General features: G+C 43.1%; 1 pseudogene; it reads left to right on the top strand.

The window, feature by feature from the left end:
• Positions 1 to 1216: 1216 nt before the first annotated feature.
• LOC122554843 overlaps positions 1217 to 10394 on the top strand; it is a 42832-nt pseudogene continuing 33654 nt past the window's right edge.

Below are 10394 nucleotides of genomic sequence, written 5' to 3'. Positions count from 1 at the left end.
TCTGGAAGGACCATGGTGACAAAAATAAAACATCCACCTGCAGACCCTGTGCCATCCTTATCACTTGCCGACACACTTATTTTTGTGTCATTCACACTTTTCCAATAGTGCTTGGATTTCCCTTGTTCATAGAGTCAGAGAGATGTACTGCATGGAAATAAACTCTTCAGTCCAACTTGTCCATGCTGACTAAATATCCTAAATTAATCTAGTCCATTTCAGGCCGTGAACATATACTGTAAATAATTGTAGTCCCAGCACTGAGCCTATGATATTCCACCTGTTACAGGTTGTCATCCTGAAAATGTCTGCCTTATCCCAACTCTATATATAGCCAATTCTCTATCAATGCTAATATACTTAGCTTACTAATAGTCTTATGCACGTTACTTTATTGAATGCCTTTTGAAAGTCCACATATATTACATCTATTGATTCCTCTTTATTTGTCCTGGCTGTTACTTTCTAAAAGAATTCTAATAAATTTGTCAGATAGGACTTTTCCCTTCATGCGGCCATTTTGACTCAACCTAATTAGATGATGTATTTTCAAATGCTCTGCTTTTACATTCTCTATAGCAGACGCTAGCATTTTCACAGTAACAAATACTAAGCTAATTGGCCCACAGTCGCCATTTTGAGTAAGGGTGTTACATTACCAATTTTTTATCTCTCTTAGACCTTTCCAGATTCTTGAACAACTGCAACTAGTGCAAAGGGAATTGAAAAGGGGATCTGGTAAATATTTCCACATTGCCACGTTACGGGAAAGATGTGGAGGCTTTGGAAAGGGTGCAGAATAGGTTTACTAGGATGCTGCTTGGATTAGAGGGTATGAGCTTTCAGGAGAGGCTAGACAAACTCGAGTTGCTTTCTCTGGGGTGTTGGAGGCCTGATAGAAGTTTATAAAATTTTGAGAGACATAACAGGGTTAGCAGTCAGAATCTTTTTCCCAGAGTTGAAATGTCTACTACTAGAGCACTTACATTTAGAGGTTGAAAGTTCATAGGAGATGTGAGGGCTAGGTTTTCCACGCAGAGAGTGGTAGGTGACTGGAATACACTGCCAGAGGTAGTGGTAGAGGCAGATATGATGGGGGTGTTTAAGGGACTTTCAGATAAGTACACGAATAAGCAAGGAATGGAGGAAAATGGACCGGCAGTAGGGATTAGTTTAATTGGGCATCGTGTTTGGCGCAACATCATGGGCTAAAGGGCCTGTTCCTGGGCTGGAGTGTTCGATGTTCTATGACTCAGCCACTCTTGGGAGTCTTGGGTGACATTTACTTATCCACTCAGGTGAGAAGGATAAACGATAGCAACTGATCTGACAAAGAGAAGGAAAAGAAATAATTTTTTAAAATTTATGGGTTTGTGCCAGGAAACTGTGCAGTGTGGTTGATGCAGGGTTTGGTTCAATTTGCAGCTCAGAACATCATGGCTGGAAATGACCAAGGCATCAGCTCTGAGCTGATCCAGTGTGGAAGTGGAGTCCAGCAACGTCCCCTGATCTGACATTGATCGATCTGCCGGGAATTGCAAGAGTGGCAGTTGGGAGCCAGCCACAGGATATTGGAAACCAGGTAACGTCGCACAGCAGAAAAAGAACCAGTGCACTCACTGTCACAAGGGAATGTATTGAGTGCTCTGCTGGCTACTTGAAAACATTTAGTTATGTATTAACCAACTACTGAAAGAGTTTGCGAACGTGTCTTTCTCTCTGTATATACCAATAAATGAATGAGGAACAGCAGTGCATGTTAAGCCACTTGAGCCGGCTCTGTCACATAGAAAGGTCCTGGCTGATCTGATTGTGTTTCATATTCAATTTCCGAATCTACCCTGATAACATTTGATTTATTTTCATTGCCTGACAAAAATCAATCCCCACCTCTGTTTCAAAGATATAACATAATCATATTCTGGTGCTTTCTGAGGCGGAAAGCTCCAAAATTGCAGAACCCTAAGAGAAACATTTCTCCTAATCTCTGTCCTAAAGGGACAGCCCTCATTTTGAAACAGTGCTGCCTAGTTCTGGACCCACCCACAAGAGGAAACAGAGCCTTTCCATATCCATCTTGGCAAGATCATTCGGGACCTTCCACACTACAACTAAATCACCCCTCGCTCTTCAAAAGTCAAAACTTGAAAACTAAAGGACAGAATCACATTAATGTTCTTGACAATATGCTACCTTATAATTTGACTTGAGTATTAGATCCCACTGCACCTTGGTATTTTGGAGTTTAAATAGAGTCATTGAATTTTTAAAGCGCAAAGACCCTTCAGCCCATCATTTCTGTGCCAATCATTACTGTCCATCTCTTTGAATCTCATTTTCCGCACTTATCTGCTATGATGTTCCAAATTTTCATCTGAACAGTCCTTAAAAGTCTTGTAAGTTCCGACCTCTAGCACCCTTTTAGGCAGCGAGTTCCTGATACTCACAATTCTGTGGGTAATAAAACTTTTCCTCAAATCCTTCAGCCTTCTCTGCTCTCAGGAAAACAACCCCATTGTCTCTCGTCCCTGTTTATAGCTGTATCGCTCCAGCCCAGGTAACATCCTGGTGAATCTCTTCTGCACTCTTTCTCATACAAACACATCCTTCCTATAGTATGATGAACAGAACTACGGCCAACTATGGCCTAACTAACATTATATACAGTTCTATCATGACATCTTTCCTCTTGTCTTCAACATCTTGTCTAATAAAGGCAAGTATTCCATATGCCTTCTTAACCAACTAACCTACCTTGCCTGCTGCTTTCAAGGGTCTATAGATTTGCACATCCTCTGTACTTCCTCAGGTCTTACCATTTGATTTGTACTCCCTTACTTTATTAGTCCTCCGCAAATGCAACATTTCATGCTTTTCAAGATTAAATTCCATTTGTTGCTGTTCAACACATCTGACCAGCTGTCTTTTTAAAATTTATATATGGGATGTTGACATTGCTGGCTGGCCAGCATTTATTGCCCGTCCCTACTTGCCCTTGAGAAGGTGGTGGGAGTTGCCTTCATGAACTGCTACAGTCCACCTGCTGTGGATTGACCCGCTATGCCCGAAGGGAGGGAATTTCAGGATTTTGACCCAGCGACAGTGAAGGAATGTTAATGTATTTCCAAGTCAGGATTGTGAGTGGTTTGGAGGGGAACTTGGAGGTGGTGGTGTTCCCATGTATCTGTTTAATGTTCTGGATGGAAGTGGTCATGGGCTTGGAAGGTGTTCTCTGAGGATCTTTGGTGAATTTCTGCAATGCATCTTCTAGATAGTACACACTGCTACTACTGAGTGTCAGTAGTGGAGGAAGTGGAATCTTGTGGATGGGATGGCAATCAAGTGGACTGCTTTGTCCTGGATGGTGTCGAGCTTCTTGAGTATTGTTGGAGCTGCACCCACCTAGGCAAGTGGGGAATATCCATCACACTCCTTTGCCTTGTAAATGGTGGACAGGCTTTGGGGAGGCAAAAGATGAGTTACTCTCTGCTTATTCTTAGTTTCTGACCAGCTCTTGGAGCGGCTGCATTTGTGTGGTGAGTCCAGTTGAGTTTCTGGTCAATGGTAACCCCCAGGATGTTGTTTTGTGGGGGATTCCATGATGGTAACATTATTGAATGTCAACAGGCAGTGGTTAGATTGTCTGTTATTGGTAATGATCATAGCCTGACATTTGTCTGGCGTGAATGTTAGTTGCCTGTTGTCAGCCCAAGCCTGCATAATGTCCAGATCCAGTTGGATTTGAACATGGACTGCTTAAGTATCTGAGGATGGTACTGAACATGGTGTAATCATCAGCAAACATCCCCACTTCTGACCTTATGGTGGAGGGAAGGTCATTGATGAAGAAGCTGAAGATGGTTGGGCCTAGGACTCTACCCTGAGGAACTCCTACAGAGGTGTCTTGGAGCTGAGATGGCTGGCCTCCAACAATCATGACCATCTTCCCTATGTGCTAAAAATGACTTCAAACACTGAGGAGTTTGCCCCCTGATACCCATTGATTCCATTTTGCGAGGGCTCTTTGATGTCACACTCAATTGAATGCAGCATTGATGTCAAGGGCTTTCAACTCTCACCTCACCTCTGGAATTCAGCTCTTTTGTCCATGTTTGAATCAAGGCTGTAATGAGATCAGGAGCTGAGTGGCCCTGGCAGAACCCAAGCTGAGCATCACTAAGCAGGTCATTGCTGAACAGGTGTTGCTTGATAGCACTGTTGAGGATACCTTTCATCACTTTACTGATGATCGAGAGTAGACTGATGGGGTGGTAATTGGCCAGGTTAGATTTATCCTGCATTTTATGTACATGACATACCTGAGCAATGTTCCACATTGTCAGGAAGATGCCAGTATTGTAACTCTACTGGAAGACCTTGGCTAGGGGAGCGGCAAATTCTGGAGCAAAAGCCTTCAGCGCTATTGCTAGAATGCTGTGAGGGCCAGTAGCCTGTGCAGTAAACAGTGTCTCTAACCATTTCTTGAATTGAATTAGCTGAAGACTGCTATCTGTGACACTGGGGACCACTGGAGGAGGCCGAAATGGATCATCCACTTGGCACTTCTGGCTGAAGATTGCTGCAAAAGTTTCAGCCTTAGCTTTTGCACTGATGTGCTTAGCTATTCTGTCATTGAGGATGGGGTTATTTGTGGAGCTTCCTCCTCCAGTGTTTAATTATTTAATTGTCCGCCACCATTCACGACTGGATGTGGCAAGACTGCAGAGCTTGGATCTGATCCGTTGGTTAAGGGATCGCTTAGCTCTGTCCATCACTTGCTGCTTATGCTGTTTAGCACACACGTAGTCCTATTCGGTGACTTGACCAGGTTGACATCTCATCCTCAGGTATGCCTGATGCTGCTCCTGGCATGCCCTCCTGTACTCTTCATTGAACCCGAGTTGATCCCTGGTAATGGTTGAGTGGAGGATATGCTGGGCCATGAGGTTACAGATTGCACTGGAGTACAGTTCTGTTACTGTTGATGACCCACAATGCCTCAGGTATGTCCAGCCTTGAGCTGCTTGATAAGCCAAAGTCTGTTCCATTTGGCACGGTGATAGTGCCACACAACACAATGGAGCTTTTCTCAATGTGAAGGCAGGACGTCATCTCCACAAGGTCTGTGCAGTGGTCGCTCTTACTGATACTGTCATGGACAGATCCGTCTGCAACTGGCAGATTGGTAAGGATGTTTTCCCTCCAGTTAGTTCCCTCACCACCTCTTGCAGACCTAGTATAGCAGCTATGTCCTTTTGGACCCGACCAGCTCAATCAGTCATGCTGCTGCTGAGCCACTCTTGGTGGTGGACCTTGAGATCCCCCACTCAGAGTGCATTTTGTGTCCTTGCCATTGTTCATTCTTCCTCTAAGTGTTGTTCAACATGGAGGAGGACTGATTCATCAGCTGGGGGAGGTTAGTACGTGGTAATCAGCAGGAGGTTTCCTTGCCTATGTTTAACCTGACGTCACAAGACCTCCTGGGGTCTGGAATCAATACTGAGGACTCCCAGGGAAACTCCCTCCTGACTGTACACCACTGTGCCGCCACCTCTGCTGGCTCTGTCCTGCCAGTGGGACAGGACATATCGAGGGATGGTGATGGTGGTGTCTGGGACATTGTCTGTAAGGTATAATTCAATGAGTATGGCTATGTCAGGTTGTTGCTTGACTAGTTTGTGAGACATCTCTCCGAATTTGTGAGACTAGCCCCCAGCTGTTATTGAGGAGGATTTTGCAGGGTTGACAGGGCTCTCTCTGCTGTTGTTTTTTCTAGTGCCTAGGTCGATGCCAGATGATCCGTCTGATTTTATTTCTTTGAGACTGTGCAGTGATTGTTACCACTGAATGGCTTGTGAGGCCACTTCAGAGGGCAATTGAGAGTCAACCACACTGCTGTGGGTCTGGAGTCACATGTAGGATGGACATGCCTATACTGTCTTATGGGAGAAAGTGAGGACTGCAGATGCTGGAGATCAGAGCTGAAAATGTGTTGCTGAAAATGTGTTGCAAATGTGTTACTGTCTTACGGTCTATGGTTTTCCTCCTCAGCATTTACCACAGCACCAATTTCCATGTCATCAGTCTTGTAACCATTCTGCCATGTGACACCTTGTCCAAAGCTTTACTAAAGGTCCATGTTGACTAAATTTAATGCATGCCCTCATCTACACACTTAGTCATCACCTTTTAAAGTCATGCTGACTATCCTTAATTAATCCCTGCCCTCAGAACATTCTCCAATAGTTTCCCCACCACAGGCGTTAGACTCACTAGCCTGTACTTTCCAGGTTTATCCCCACCATCCTTCTTAAATAATAGCATCCATAAATGTCCTCCTATTTTCTGGCATTCTTCCTTTGGCCAGACAGATTTTGAAAATTCATGTCAAAACCTCTGCAGCCCCCTCCTTTGCCTCCCACAGTCGCCTGGCGTACATCCAGTCCGGCCTTGGGTACTTATCCACTTTCACGCCTGTTATAACTGCTAATATTTCCTCTCAATGCTAATCCATTCAAGCATGTCATAATACTCCTCCCTGATTCCTGTACTTAGGTTCCACTTCTCTACAAATCTGAATTCAGATGCAAAGTTCTAATTTATATTCTCTGCCATATCTTCTATCTCCAAACACAGATTGTCACTTTGCTCCCTAAAGGGCCCTACTCTTTCCCAGATTATTTCCTGAATCTAATATAGTTACCAAAACCTTTTATTATTCCCTCTTGTGGTTTATCATGCCCAATCATCGCTCTCCTGGTTTCTTTTTTAAGCAATTTTAAGCAACACACCCAATACTCCTTGAGGGCATCTGCTATCTTGAGCCTCTGGATTCACCATCAGTGTCTTTTCTATATTCAATCCTATAGATCCCATGATGCCCAGGTCTCTCTGCAGTGTTTGTTCCACCTTTCCTCTTTATGGAACATGCTGACCCTACACTCTCACTGTTACCCTTTAGAATGCCTCCCACTACTCTAAGGTGAACTTTCCTGCAAGTAACTGCTCCCAGTCCACTTTGGCCAGATCCTGGCCTTACTCGATTAAAACTGACCTTCCCCCGCTTCAGAATCTGTACCATCTTTGCCCTTATCCATGATGACCTTAAATATTACTTAATTACGGTCACTATCACCAAAATGCTCCTTCACTGTCACATTTAACGCATGCCTGGTTTTGTTTAGTAAAATTAGGTCGAGCACCACCCCTCTCTTGTAGGACTTCCTACATGCTGGTTAAGTTATCGGATACATTCTGAGAAATCCACCCCCTCTAAGCCTTTTACACCTTGTCTATCCCAATTACTGTTGGGGATGTTGAAATCTTCTGTCATCACCCTGTTATTTTTACATTTCCCTGAGGTTTGCCAATGTTCCTGTCTTTCTGTCTCTCCCTGACTGTTTGGAGGCCTATAGTACACCCAGGGCAAAGCGATTGCACCCTTTTTGTTTTTAAGTTTGAACCATATGCCCTCATTTGAAGAACCTTCTAGGACAACATGCCTCCTTCCTGCAGTAATTGACTCCATGATCAATATGGTGAGATCATCCCCTCTTTCACAGTCTCTCCTATCACACCTGAAGATTCCAGGCTCTCAGAATATTGAACTGCCAGCCTGCCCCCTCCCTAAACCATGTCTTTATGAATGATGTCATATCCTCATGCGCCCTCAACTCATCTCTCTTACTCACAACACTCCTTGCATTAAATTGAATGCTATCTAACTATGACATGTTCCCTTGTACCTTAACTTGGCTACATTCACTTTGCCTTCCAGGCTGACTTGGTCTTCCACACTTTTTTGTGCATCACCTCCTACTATACCTCTGTATCCCACCCTCTGCCAAATTATTTTAATATTCTGTTATTTGAATCTTACTGCTAAGGTGAACCACATTATACACAGTCTATCGGATTTTTACTGGTTTCTGCAACCTGTCTACTTTCGCCTGCAAACTCTTCATGTTTTGATCACAACATAATTCCCTACCTATGTTTGTGTCATCTACAAATTTAACTCCTGTGCCTTAATGCACTTCAGCTAAGACATTGAAATGAATTGTAAAGGGCTGAGGCCCTAGCACAGGATCCTGAGCTATACCCCTTGTCACATCCTGCCAATCCATCAAGGACTAATTTACACACATTCGGTTTTCTGCCAGCCAATCTTCTCTCCAAGTTAATATTTTACCTCCTACATTCTCAGCCTTTATTTGCACTTCACCTGATGGAGGAGCAGCACCCCAAAAGTTTGTAATTTCAAATAATCCTGTTGGACTATAACTTGGTGTCGCCTGACTTCTGACTTTGTCCACCCCAATCCAACACTGGCACCTCCACATCAAGCCTTTATTTGCTCATTTCATGTGACATTTTATCAAATGCCTTCTAGAAATCCAAGCATGTTTACAGACTTCCATTTCACCACAGCTCATTATTCCTTCAATCTGTCTAAAAAATTAAACATGATTTCCCTTGCTGAAAACCATGTTAACTCTTCCAGATTAAGTAATGCTTTTTCTATGTGCTAGCTTTAGTGACCAATTGATTCATGTAAATCAAGTGGTTTATGATTTCCTGTGTTTTTTTACCTTCATTTAAATCGACAGATTATGCCTCATTTATCTTATTTTCTCATCCCTGCTGCTTCTCTCTGTCTTTAGTTTAATCTGTTCATCTCACTCTTTGTTCCATTCATATCTTTCTTTATTTGCTTGCTTTTTAAAAAATCTTTGAGGTATTTTTTAATGGTGTAACTGTCGTGACACTGTCTCTGGCATAGGAGACCCAGGTTCAGGTGTTGCTAAGGTATGCTTTAACCTATCTAAGTGGGTTGATTAACAAATATCTATAAATCCAGCATTCCGTTAACCTTTTAAAGGTTAGTTAGTGTGCATAAATTGGCCACAATATTTAAACATTTCACAATTACTTCATTGGATGTGAAGTGCTTTGGCATATCCTGAGGTCATGAAAAGTCATGTATAAATGAATGGGTGGCACGGTGGCCCAGTGGTTAGTACTGTTGCCTCACAGCACTCGGGGCCCTGGTTCGATTCCAACCTCGGGTGACTGTCTATGTGGAGTTTGTGTATTCTCCCTGTGTTTGTGTGGGTTTCCTCCCACTGTCCAAAGACGGCCAGGTGAGTTGGCCATGCTGATTTACACCACAGTGGTAGGTGCCTTAGTCAGAGGGAAATGAGGCTGCGTGGGTTACTCATCAGAGGATCGATGGAGACTCGTTGGGCTGAAGGGGCTGTTTCCAGACTGTAGGGAATCTATTCTGAAAATCTGTGTCTTATTTTCTTCTCTCTTTAATTAATCAACATTCCTTCAGATCAAGAAGCTGATCAAATCCTATATCAGTGACGATAAGACCATTAACCTTGTTGTCATCCCGTGTAATATTGACATAGCAACCACAGAGGCCTTGAAAATGGCCCAGGAGGCTGATCCCTCAGGAGGGAGAACTTTGGGTAAGAGACAAACCCCTTTTTTGCTAGGTGTTCGTTGTAGCAAAAATGTACAAGGGGGAACGTACTTAGTTCTGTTTATAGAATAACTCCACTGTGCCTTTAATGGACTTTAAAATCCGAAGGCATTTCACAAGTGAGTATTGAAATAAAGTCAGCTGCATATGAAAATGTTAGGAACGACGGCTAAGTGCCTGGTCAAAGGTAGATTTTTAAGGAGCGTCTGAAAGAAAGAATGAGAGACAGAAGGATTTAGGAAGGAAATGCCAGAGTTTGGAGCCATGGCAACCACTGGATAACCATTGATGAACTCAGTTAAGGCTTAGAGATTTCTGAATTAGAATAGCACAGCTATCTTGAAGGTTTTTAGGGCTGGTGGAGGTTACAGAGACTACTAAGGCCTTCTAATGGAGTGATTTGTAAACAAATAGAAGAATTTTTAAGAATTTCAGACTGGAAGCGAATGTTGATCAGGAACGAATAGATTTTAGTTCCAGTTTTTATTGAATTTAAATTTCACTATCTGTCATATTGGAATTTGAACCCATGGACTTTAGCTTGGGGTTACCAGATTAGCACTAAAAAAATGTGTTGCTGGAAAAGCGCAGCAGGTCAGGCAGCATCAAAGGAGCAGGAGAATTGAAGTTTCGGGCATAAGCTCTTCTTCTACCTCGGGGCCAGCGACCATAATTCTATTCGTTTTAAAATAGTGATGGAAAAGGATAGACCAGATCTAAAAGTTGAAGTTCTAAATTGGAGAAAGGGCAATTTTGACGGTATTAGGCAAGAACTTTTGAAAGCTGATTGGAGGCAGATGTTCGCAGGTAAAGGGACAACTGGAAAATGGGAAGCTTTCAGAAATGAGATAACAAGAATCTAGAGAAAGCATATATCTGTCAGGGTGAAAGGGAAGGCTGGTAG

The sequence above is a fragment of the Chiloscyllium plagiosum genome, chromosome 12 (genome assembly GCF_004010195.1).
Source record: "Chiloscyllium plagiosum isolate BGI_BamShark_2017 chromosome 12, ASM401019v2, whole genome shotgun sequence".
NCBI classification, from domain to species: domain Eukaryota; kingdom Metazoa; phylum Chordata; class Chondrichthyes; order Orectolobiformes; family Hemiscylliidae; genus Chiloscyllium; species Chiloscyllium plagiosum.
This window is presented reverse-complemented; position numbering and strand designations above follow the sequence as displayed.